General features: G+C 37.9%; 1 long non-coding RNA gene across 1 annotated transcript; it reads left to right on the forward strand.

Moving 5' to 3' along the window:
* Positions 1–648: 648 nt before the first annotated feature.
* On the forward strand, positions 649–3,142 carry LOC140629541 (uncharacterized). Its single transcript, XR_012027400.1, has 2 exons — positions 649–742; positions 2,605–3,142. It is a non-coding gene; the product is annotated as an uncharacterized lncRNA (long non-coding RNA).
* The last annotated feature ends 8,989 nt before the right edge of the window (positions 3,143–12,131 follow it).

Raw genomic sequence — 12,131 nt, forward strand, 5'->3', positions numbered from 1 at the left:
TAGTCTCCTTTGCCACAGGTCAGGCAAGTCCCTATAGCCACAGAGCTGGCATGATTCAACCATTTATCTACAGTGATTTGAGCACCTGACCCATGATCCCTGAAATTTCTTTTTTCTTTTTTCTTTAAATTTCTTTGTTCAACAACACATCTCTGGATTCTGGATTGTGATAATCTACCCACAGCTCTGGATGGATGGAGGATGGATGGATGGATGGATTCTTATGATAATCTACCAATAAGAGGGATCCCTGGGTGGCGCAGTGGTTTGGCGCCTGCCTTTGGCCCAGGGCATGATCCTGGAGACCCAGGATCGAATCCCACATCAGGCTCCCGGTGCATGGAGCCTGCTTCTCCCTCTGCCTATGTCTCTGCCTCTCTCTCTCTCTCTGATGACTATCATAAATAAATAAAAATTATAAAAAAAAAATCTACCAATAAGAGCTATGAAACTAATGCTTCCTGGGTCTACCAAGATCATCTCTTATTTACCCAAAGCTGGCCTAATTTTACAAGGCTGAGGGAGGCTAACTTTACCCCCATGACACCCTCCCTCACTCCATTATCTCGCCCAGGTCTGGACTATGCTCTTATGTGTCAGCCAGCTCCCTTTAGCTTGTCTCATTTTAAGTATAACTTTTTCTTTTTTAACAGATGTCACAGGCCCAAATGCCTGCAGAGGCCAAGTGGGTGACATAAAGGAGAGAAGCTGGGCAAATGGAGACATTAACCAGAGGAAAGAGGTAAGAATTCTCACCAAGGATGACTTCCATTGCTCAGCTCCAGCTGACTGCTGCACTGTGAGGTGCTGGTCCAGGGATTTATTCAGTTTTTTTTTTAATTACTCATTTGAAAATGAATATTTTTAAAAACTGTATTAGCAGAACATAATATGTTTCTGGGCCTAATTGTAGGACAAAGAGAGCCAACTTGAGACTGCTGGCTCAGACTCATAAATCAAAAGTCCCAAGAGCATGTTTCCCAGTGGTACAGACTGAACCTGCTGCCCCATTTTAATAATCTTGTCATCTTCAGGCTCAACCTAATCGTGCTAGCAGGACTGGATTCTGATCCTCCCACCGATGCCCTCTCAAATTGTCCAAATTTGCTCTAAGTAGTTCTGGTTCTCAATTTGCTTCTTTCATTAAACCCCTGGTTTTAGCTTTCTTTTTTTTTTAAGATTGTATTTATTTATTCATGAGAAACATGGAGAGAGAGACAGAGACATAGGCAGAGGGAGAAGCAGGCGCCTCACAAGGAGCCCAATGTGGGACTCGATCCCGGGACCCCAGGATCAGGACCTGAGCCAAAGGCAGACGCTCAACTCCTGAGCCACCAGGTGCCCCTGGTTTTAGCTTTAAGAGGGACTTCCCATAATATCTAGATATGATTTTTCTCTGAGGAAGTCATTTGCTTCCTTTCTGAGTTTTGCCCCTTGTCATCTGTTCCATGTTTTTGGGCCACAGTTATCATTGCTATCATTCCTAATATAGTCACAACTAAAATATTCCTTTCTCCTGGTCCCACTTTTAAAAGCAATTACAGGAAATGTTTTTGGTTTTGGATATCTTCTTAGTTTTTCCTTTGTGATTTAACCTTTGCATGAAATAAAATTCACTCCTCCCAAATCAATGCATGTTTCTTTCTTCATTTTTAAAAATTCTTTCTCCTACTAATACTTTTCTTACTGTATGAATCGAATCAATTTCCAAATTGATTTCATTCCTTCTAAAGTAATAATGAAGGAATAATAATAATAAAATATCTGAGCCCCTGGAGATAGTCCTATGGTTTAAAACTTTCCGAAAATTCCCTTTTAACTTCAGGGCTACAGTAATCACAGGGATGTTTCCATACTTCAAGCCAAGATGGTAACATAGCCTCCATTCTAAGGGCCTCTGGGTCCTTATCCTTCCTTCACCTTTATGAGATGCTTCGTATGAATCCACAAACAGGACCAAGACACTCGTGATTAAATAATCCAAGGAGAATTAAAAACCTACAGTATTTAGAAGACGTAACTTCAGGAATCTGCAGAGGAGACAAGGAAGCCAGCAGTCATCCCTCAGTCTTGTTTTCCTTGATGTGGGATGAAGTTAAAAATAAGACACAGAAGAACAGAATTAGGAACATATGATTTATCATTACCAATCGAAGACAGGATAAAAACATTCACAGAGCAAAATGCCAAGCACACCTGTTCTGTATCTCCTCTGGAATTCAGCTGATTAATATAGCTCAGCTTTAACAGTCTAATTCCAGAATCAGTGCTTAAAATGCAGTTATGTCAATAATATTAGGTCCTGCAAACAACAAGTCAAGGATGGCCATGGTGGCTTCTCCAGGGTCTTCCTCTCTCAAGTTATATTTCTGCCCCTAAATATCACTTTGAATTTCTACCCTAAGGATCTTCCTGTGTCACGCATAATATATTGGAGGTTTGCAAATCTAAGACTTCCCTCTGTGTTTATCTGATGGAGAAAATAGGTGCAATGATGACTTGCCTAAATAAGATTTAAAAATTAGATTTACTCAGGGTTTTCTGATGGAAAATAGATTGGAATAAGAGGACTGACCTGATTTATATCTCTGCCTTCATTTGCAGAAAGAGAATTTGGAGGACAGGACACTCCGTGCCAAGAGAAGCAACTTCCCTTGCCTGCTGATCCACATTAGAGCAGGCAGGAGAAGAAAAAGAGAGTGGAGTGCTTTCAAAGACAGAGACCATCTCATGTGCCATTTTTTAAAATAATAAATTTATTTTTTATTGGTGTTCAATTTGCCAACATACAGAACAACACCCAGTGCCTTTTTTTTTAACTGCCTGTGACTCTTAGTACAACAGTAAGGATGCCATAAAAACAGAAAGATAATTTTTAAACTAAGTTGAGAAAATGTAGATTATAATTCTTATAAACTCTATATTGCAACTTCCAGAAATTTAGCTTCTATAGTTTCTAATGCACTCTCATAGAAGGACCATGAGGCAGAGAGGTATTACTTACTTTACACCCATCATTTCTTCTGGAGACACAGAAAAGAACAAGTTTGTTACCATAGGTCCAAGAACTAGACCCCTTCAGATCCAATTTGTTCTCTCAAAATCTACATGGTTAACTGGATTAAAAATGAATTCCCATAAAGCCTGTGCTATTCTCTTTTTTCCATCTATTACCTCTTTTACATCATGCATACATCATGTCTCTGAACATTATACAAGGGAGAAGTTATAAAGATCATGGGTATTATCTCATACAGGAAACAATCACCATTTAAATTTGGTTTTCCCGGGATCCCCAAGTGGCTCAGCGGTTTAGCGCTGCCTTCAGCCCAGGGCCTTATCCTGGAGACCTGGGATCGAGTCCCACATCGGGCTCCCTGCATGAAGCCTGCTTCTCCCTTTGCCTGTGTCTCTGCCTCTCTCTCTCTCTGTGTCTATCATGAATAAATAAATAAAATCTTAAAAAAAAAATTCGGTTATCCCTATAACACACATATCTTTACTAGAAATAGGATGGAAGGGTATAAGAAATCTTCAGAGCTGAAATTCAAACCTACCATAAAGCTCTAAATTGGCCTGCTTTTCCAGCATCACCTTCTGCCTCCCAGAGAGACCTTCTTTCCTCCAATATCACCTCCTGTAGTTCCACAATCAAGCAAGAAATGTCAGGTGTATCAGAGCAAGAAGATGATTTTATGGTGACAAAATTAAGGAAAAAACATAATTTTTTTCCCTGTTCATTTTTTGAGGGTTGGAGGCACTTCATTCTTGGTGTCAAGACTCTATAGAGAAACCTTGATGATATTTAAAATAGTGGTGTGACTTTGAGTAAGGCACTCTTCTTCTATATATGTTTGTGCTCTCATCTATAAAATGATTTCAATTAAGTAATATCTAAGAGATGCTTCTGATCAACATTCAGGAGATGATAGTTACCCATCAGTTCTGTAAGAATACCAAGGAAAAAGTCTTCAGACAGATTCATCAAGGAAGGCTTCACAGAAGAAAAGAGCATTGCTGGTAGACCACAGAGAATGAGAAGGCTTTATACAGTGGAAAAACTTTCCAGATAGGGACAAGATCAGTAAAAGTTGGGAAAAGGAAATACATGTACTTCCTAGAACTGCAGAGTCCTGCATGCCTGGTTGCTGCAAAAGAATTTTTCCATAGGTCCATTCTCTTTTACAAAAAAAAAAAAAAAAATATATATATATATATATATATATATATATATATATATATATATGTAAAGTCAAAGCATGTAAGCATCAATTTATATTTTTGTTAGAGCTTTCTTTAGCTGTAATTCAACACCATACAATTAAAATTGTATGGCATTTAAAATACGTCAATTTTTTAGTATATTAACAGATATGTCCAACTAATACATTTTAGAATATATTCAACAATCCACATCCTTTAGCTATCACCCCCAAACTCCATCATCCCCTTTACCAGCCTTAAGCAACTACTAATCTACTTTCTGACTTTATAGATTGCCTTTTCTGCACATTTCATATAAATGGAACCATAAAACCTGGATTGTAAGTGGCTTCTTTCACTTAGTATAATATTTTCAAAATTCATCTAGTTGTATTGTGTATCAGTGCTTCATTCCTTTTAAAGCTATATAATATTCCATTGTATGGAAATATTACATTTTGTTTACTCATTCATCAGCTGATGGACCATTTCTTCTGTTTCCATCTTTTGACTATTATTATATGGAAATACCACATTTTATTTACTCATTCATCAGCTGATGGACATTTTTGCTGTTTCTGTCTTTTGACTATAATGAATAATGCTGTTAAAAAATATTCATGTATAAGTTTTTATGTGGACACGTGTTGCCATTTCTCTTGGGTGTATACCTATGGGTGGAATTTCTGGTTCGTGTGGTAATTCTTACTTAACTGTTGGACTATTTTCCAAAGTGGCTGCACCATTTTATAATCTCACCAGCAGAGAATGAGAGCTCGTTTCTCTACATCCTCACCCACACTTGTTATTATTTGTCTTTTGATTACAGCAATCCCAGTGAGTATGAAGTGCTGTTAAGATTTCTTTTTTTTTTCTTTTTTTAATAATAAATTTATTTTTTATTGGTGTTCAATTTGCCAACATACAGAATAACACCCAGTGCTCATCCCGTCAAGTGCCCCTCTCAGTGCCCGTCACCCAGTCACCCCCACCCCATGCCCTCCTCCCCTTCTACCACCCCTAGTTCGTTTCCCAGAGTTAGGAGTCTTCATGTTCTGTCTCCCCTTCTGATATTTCCCACCCATTTCTTCTCCATTCCCTTCTATTCCCTTTCACTATTATTTATATTCCCCAAATGAATGAGAACATATAATGTTTCTTCTAGGTACAAGTACCTTATCAAATGTAGGATTTGTTCCCAATCAGGAGAAAAGTCAGATTATTAACACTGCCACATTTTAAAGGACAGAAACAAAAGTCTTCCAGTACAAGTTTATAAAAAGTGTATTATTTCTGCAAAACACATCTGAGTTTCTATATAGCAATCATCAAATGGTTTAAACTCTGCTTTTTTCTAAACTTTCATTAAAGACATCACCAATGGGGGCACCTGGGTGGCTCAGTTGGTTGAGTGTCTGCCTTCAGCTGAGGTCATGATCCCAGAATCCTGGCATGAAGCCCCATGTCAGGCTCCCTGCTCAGCGGGGAGTCTGCTCCTTTCTCCCTCTGCCCCTCCCCCGGACTGTGCTTTCTTTCTTTCTCAAATAAATAAAATCTTTTTTTAAAGATTGATTCATTCATTCATTCACTGATTTCAGAGACATAGTGACCGAGAGAGAGAGAGCAGGGGCAGAGCGAGAGGGAGAGATGAACTCCCTGCTGAGCAGGGAGCCTGAAGAGGGACTCGATCCCAGGACCCTGAGATCATCACCTGAGTCAAAGACAGACGCTTAACCGACTGAGCCATCCAGGCACCCAAATAAATAAAATCTTGAAAAAAACTTTTTTAAAGACATCCCTAATGTTGGTTGATAATAAAATAAATATGCAAAGATATATACATAAGTGCTTCTACAGAGAGGAACTTCTGACTATCCCTGCAAGGTGCATAATTTTATAAATCATGTTTTACAAATTCACATACTAGAATTACATTTCAAAAGGAGTCTTAGAAGACATCTGGCTACATGCTGTCTTCATTAAAAAGATGTTCTGTGCTACAGAAAATGTGTTAGAGATACCCTCTACATGAAGTATGACTGGATAGTTCCAATCTCATATGATTGACCAATTAGTTGCTTCCAAAGAATGAATACCACAAATCCTGAAGATATATAAACACTGGCTCATTAGAGCAAGCCATTTTCTTGTTAGCCTGTGGTCTCTGTTATGTGCTGAATGGTAAAATGTAATTCGCTGGTCACTCTTTATGGACACCAAAAGATTTCATTTCTGAAAATACACTCAGGGAAGAAAAGGTGTTTTTAGATCACAGAATTCAAAAAACATAACTTTCTCTGTGTTCAAAGTTGAAAAAAGTACCACACTGCTCCTGTGCACTTTGTCTTCTGCCCTGACAATTCTAGTGGGTGCCCATTCTAATATTATCTTAAAATTCCCCTTCCTTGAGCAATGGAGGCTGAGTGCATCTGAAATAGTTGAATTCTACTCCACTGAGCTCAGCCACAGGCCCTGCATGGAAAGACCTGGGAAACATTAGCTTGCTTCTGGTCTGGCCATAATGAAAATAAATGAGGGCTTCAATTTAAAGTCGTTACTAAAAATTTGTTCTTTCCTCCATTCTAATTCTGAGACCCACTTGCAGCTAATTAGAACGGTTCCCAGCGTGATCACCCAGCACACTGCTAGTGTAAACACCAACCATCTGAGTTTCATTACAATAAAGAAATCAAATAAACAGTGGACCAGAAAACAGTAGTTTGGGCATGGCTCATTACAGCACAATGCAGTTAACATTCCTCACTCAGGAAGGGAAAGAAGGCATCGGGCAGTGAGGCTGATGCCCAGCGCTTTCCATTCTTATTAACGATGTTAGTGGGGCTGGGATTATTTCTTACCATTAAATTTTTCTGGAGAAAGAAGAGGGAGTTTTTTGTTTTGGGTTTTTTTTTTAATGAAAAGGAAAAAGAAGTTCTCTCTGAACCTCGTAAACAAAGAGAAAAGGTAATTATTTGCTTTGGACTACTCACTGCTTCTCCAGTTCCTCATAAGATACGTTGTTTACAATTTAAATAAGGAAAAAAGAAAAAAGGAAGGGAAACACAGTGTCCATTAACCGACTCAAGGTTTTTATTATTTACCTTAGGTATAAACAAATTTCTGCCAACATAGGCTGGACATGACTATATGATTCCTAATCTCCCCCCCCCCCAAAAAAAAATAATAAGTAAACACATAAATAAGTGAAAGAGTAACTCAAGTTATTTAGATATTTTACTCATCTCAATCTTACCAACTAATATTTGGGAAAATTCACATAAAAATAATCATTTTCAGGGTTCATCTACATTATTCAGCATGACCTTGGAACTATTAAAGAGAAAATAACCCCAAATATTTCTGTCTCAAAAATTTAACCCTGTTCTTTTCTCAAAAACCCAAGTATTTCTATCTCTAAAATTTAACCCTGTAAAATTCCTAAAACATGAATTGAATTTGGTTCACAAACTCAATAGAGGTATGAATCCTTTGGTTATATCATATTCTGTGAAGAAAACATGAACCAACTCCAGCACCTTCCACCATATGCCTTGTATGTCTGTGATGTACAGAACTCACATCTGGCCCCTTTCCCCTGCACATGATAGAAGTCAGTTCGCCCCTAATGATAATGCAGCTTCAATGAAGCTAGTGTAGAAACACCTTTTATTTCCCCTCTTAGAGAATCTAGCTTTAGGTGTGCAAGTATCACACGGCTGGTATTTACAATTTTTTTCATTAAAATTGTTACAGACAGATTATGATACTTGTGGGAATGTATTCACTCAGAAGGTTCCAGATGCTTTGGGCAAAGATTAAAATACCTCTAAAATAGCCTCTTTATGTTCCCACTTGGACTACTCTAAAAAGCTCTTGCACAAAAGGACCCAAACCAAGAACCTAAACCACATGAATCAATAATTGAAGAAAAGTCACACACACACAAAAGCAAATAGTATTCAAGCGAATCATGTTAGGAAAAAAGAACTAAATCAGTGGAACTAAGAGCTAAAATGCATGCTCTAACCTTGAGATTCAGTTTAATCTGTGGAAGGAAACAATCACTCATCTCTTGGGGAAAAAAAAAAGAATAAAGAAACAGGGAGGCATTTGTCTACAGCAGTTGCTCAGTAAGGAACTTCAAGAAAAAAAAGTATGCCTTCATATAACAATTTAAAGTATTGTTTTGGAATTAATTGTCTATCAATCATCCATAGGGTGAAAGAAAATTAAAGTCAAGGAAAATAAAAGTAAATGTCTAGAGAAACTAAAACTAAACACAGCAATTTTTAAAAACTGAAAGCACTGTCATTTCACATTTTTTGATAACTTGCATAACCTGCTTCACCTCAGAACACTCTACTTAGGTCATCTGTTTGTTAGATGCCAAATCTATTCACTGAGTTTTCAAGTGGAATTTGTATACTTTCATGTCCATGTCTGTAAAATGAGAGACTGGGATGAGATCACTGGGAGAGGCTGTCCAGCAATTACAGCTGAGAGCCAGACCCTCACCAACAGGTAATACACGTGTCCCACTCTGAGCAGCAGCCGTGGTCCTTTGCTGGTCAGGGTGTGCTGTGACAGCACCAGCACTGACCAACCTGCTTACAGCCACTGTCATGTTCAGTGGAGTTGAATGGGGACCCTATTGCTCCTTTGGAAGTTCCCTTTGCATACACATTCTCTCAAGACTGGAAGAATGATGGAAATAGTCTAATAATTTCATGAATGCCAAAAGGATGACAATCATGCTATCCTTTCATTTTACTTTGCATTGGATAGAATTTTTCCTTTCAGAAGGAAAAGTTAATTATTTTATTATTAATTTTTCCTAACAGGATGATATAGTCCAAATGTAGCTCACAGAATTGTGATAGAACATTAAACCAAGCAAATAGGAATGGACTGCTTGGCTCGCTTTGTCATGCCTCTTACGAACTGTCTACGGTGCATGAGGCCTTTAAGAGTATTATTTTATACTATCTTTGCAACTATGCTATGGGATCCACAGTTCACACACAATGCCACTGAAAAAACAGGGACATGGATCGGCCTGTGTGTTTCTCAAAGCGGGGAACTGGAGGAGATGGGATTTGAAACCAGGTTTCACTTTACTCTAAAATCCGTGATCCCCCTTCTACCTCGAGTATATTTACTTTATTATTTTTTATTTTTTTATATTTACTTTATTTTACTTTATTTTTAGTGTATAAATTATAAACTTTGCCATAAACTAGGTTTTAGAAATAAATACACTTAATGCATTTTAGAATATAAATATACTTAAAGCAAACTGTACGATGGAAAGTACATACAGTTCTGAGGTATAGTGACCCTCATTAGAACATGCATTAAAGCATGCATATTGCAGCAAATAAAACAGAAAAGCAGCTATGTTTAATCTCAGATAACTAAACCATTGAATTCTACAGGTAGAAATTCATTTTTTTATGGCTCAGTTGATAGAACATGTGACTCTTGATCTCATGTTGTGAGTTCAAGCCTCATATTAGGGATGAGGATTATTTAAAAATAAAATCATAAAAAAAGAAATTAATTGTTTAAATCTCAGATTGCTTTTCTTCTGCCACATGGCATGTTCATGGAACGTGGACCCCTGCAGCGACAGGTTACACATAAACCAAAATAATCTAAAGGAAGTATAACTCACCTAAAACTTTTCTAGGGAAAACAAAGGGAATGAAGAACTGATTCGCAGATTATTCTCTGCTTGGGATTATTCATATGTCTCTCGGAAAGTCACTGAGAAAAACTGAAAAGGAGATAACACATTATAAAATGTGGCTGAAAAGGAAAAGAAAGATTTTTGTTTTGTTTTGTTTTAATCTGTGTTCTGCCACAGAGCAGTTGCCTGAACTTATATGTTCATATAAGTACTTTATCATAACTATGATATAGTTTTAGATATATGATATAAACTATAAATTATGATATAGTTTATAGATATCATAACTATGATAAAGTACTTATACCTTCTGCTATTTTTTATCTGTAATATTGAGGTATTGAGCTAAGATTTCTCTCATATCTCTGATGCTCTATTAGACTGTGAACCATAAAAAAGAACCTCAATGGTGTCCATCATGATTTTAATGTAGAATCTAGGCTTCCTCTGGTAGAAGGCAAATTCTCCTGGCTCTTCAAATCATATATGTCCCTGAAACTCATTTTAATTGTCCTAAGTCCACTCAAGGCAGGAAAGCAACAGATACTACCAGAAGCTTACAATAATCAACTTTAGAAGAATGTGTGTATATGCACACATGTGTTCAGGGTGTGTGTGTGTGTGTGTGTCCAGGAAAGGTCATAAATTTGACCTCCGGGAAGCAGCAAAGGTTCCATCCACAGAGCCTGCTGTGACAGCATCTGGAAATTCCTCGCTAGGGTCAGTGGGGAGACATTCTCTGTTTACTTTGCTTTCGTTTTATACCCATGTGGTGTTCAGCATATCAATAATATATTTCAATCTCATCATGAAACCCTTTAATGATTTACTTTTCAAACCTCTCAGGCCCATCTAGCCACAGGAAAACCCATTCCTTTTGTTACAAGCTGAAAGGATGACAGTCAAAACACAGACAGAAGAAAAAGCACTGAGTGGAATCTTACCTCGCTCCTCCCGCTCCCCCACAGTAGCCATAGCTGAGCTTTCCACGTCTGGAAAGAGCATGGGGAAGGCTGCTAACTTCCTGTAGCAACTTTTTCTATAAGTGACACGTGTAGAAACACATGGAGTTTTTACATGATTGGCAGTATTCACCGAAAAATTTTCTGCAAAACTGAATGTGGCAATAATTAGTTCTGGGACTCCTTAGAGCACTACTGCCTAAAAAATTTATAGACATTTTCATATATTTCATACTCTCCTGTGTAGATCATGCCAAAAGTTCATTTAATTCCACACTATTGTTAGAAATCCTCTGAACTTTAGTAGGAATCATTTGTGTGAGGATTGGGGTGGAGTTATGTTGTAGAGGTTTCTGGGATGAATGGGTGGTGACTTGGTGGAGATGGACACTTGGAGGCAGGAGACGACTGCTTCAGTGTGAGAGCAGGAAGGCAGCAGAGGAAGGAGGAAATAAGTCTTACTGTGGAGAGGAAGTTTATCATAAGAAGGGATGAGGACATTAACTCCTCTACTATATGGAGTGAGCATATATGGAGTGAGATATATGGAGTATGTTACTGATGTGCTTACCATAGCTTTTAGGGACAGCAGTCATTCAACTGATCAATCACCAAGACAATTCTCGATGACTGACACTAATATCCCTCTGAGTGTCCAAGTCAAAACTTAGATTATCATCTTTGTCTCATTCTCTCCACTCACCCTCCGGGTCTAGTCACTTTCCATGTCTGTCGATGCTCTCACCTAGAATTTTCCCAAATCAGTTCAAGTCAGTCTCCCACACAGCCATCGTGGTCCCCAGGACCTGGGCCTATGAGGAGCCTAGATATTCCCTATGCTCCTACACACTCTTGTATATAGCTTTTTTTTTTTTCTCTACAATTGAGACAGAGCAACCATATTTAAATGCAATCAAACTGTGTCACCTACATGCTTAAGCCCTTCTTTGTTTATAGAGGTGCTCAATAAATATCAGATGATTTTAATGGAATAGCCAGTGTTCTTGTAAAGGTGGCTGTGTATGAAACAAAACATTAATAGCATTTTCATCTACATTTGAAATTAAATAGGGCAAGCAAGGTGAAGCAAAGAAAGAAACATTTATTAGAAACTTATTATGTACCTGTTGTATCAATACATGATTTTATTTGACATGGGAACCTTTCAGCGTAGCCTTCATTACTTTCATCTTGCAGATGAGAAAACGGAGCTACAAAGAGACTAAATGTTTTGTTTTCATAGGGTTACACAAGCAACAAGTGTCAGGGCCAGAATG

This window comes from Canis lupus, assembly GCF_048164855.1.
Source record: "Canis lupus baileyi chromosome 16 unlocalized genomic scaffold, mCanLup2.hap1 SUPER_16_unloc_1, whole genome shotgun sequence".
Classification (NCBI taxonomy): domain Eukaryota; kingdom Metazoa; phylum Chordata; class Mammalia; order Carnivora; family Canidae; genus Canis; species Canis lupus.